This window comes from Mustelus asterias, chromosome 20 (genome assembly GCF_964213995.1).
Source record: "Mustelus asterias chromosome 20, sMusAst1.hap1.1, whole genome shotgun sequence".
Taxonomy (NCBI): Eukaryota; Metazoa; Chordata; class Chondrichthyes; order Carcharhiniformes; family Triakidae; genus Mustelus; species Mustelus asterias.
In genome coordinates this window covers 1,467,273-1,467,763 of record NC_135820.1, presented here as the reverse complement: position 1 = coordinate 1,467,763, position 491 = coordinate 1,467,273, and positions in this window count along the sequence as shown.

Genomic DNA, 491 nt, shown 5'->3' with positions numbered 1-491 from the left:
TGGCTGCTCTTCCAGAGACATTCGACCACCGAGAATCTGGGAAGAAATTCCACGTGCTGAAAGACGTCTGCTCCTTCACGTTGCGTGGCACTGTGCTGAGCCCGATGCCCCCTCGTCACTGCTTGCCCAACTTCACCTCCTCCGTCTCCCTCAATATCGGTCAGCTGGGCTCAATGTCCTTACCCCCAGGTCCGCGGCACTGAAGCACTGTCCCAGGCGGGCAAGGTTCTCACTCCACCCTCTCTTTCTCTCTCTCCCTTCCCTCCCCCCTCCCCCCCTCTCTCCCTTCCCTCCCCCTCCCCCCCTCTCTCCCTTCCTCCCCCCCCCCCCCCCATCTCCTTTCCCACCCCCTCTCCCTTCCCTTCCCTTCTCCCCCCTCTCCCTTCCCTTCCCTTCTCCCCCCTCTCCCTTCCCTTCCCTTCTCCCCCCTCTCCCTTCCCTTCTCCCCCCTCTCCCTTCCCTTCCCTTCTCCCCCCTCTCCCTTCCCTTCC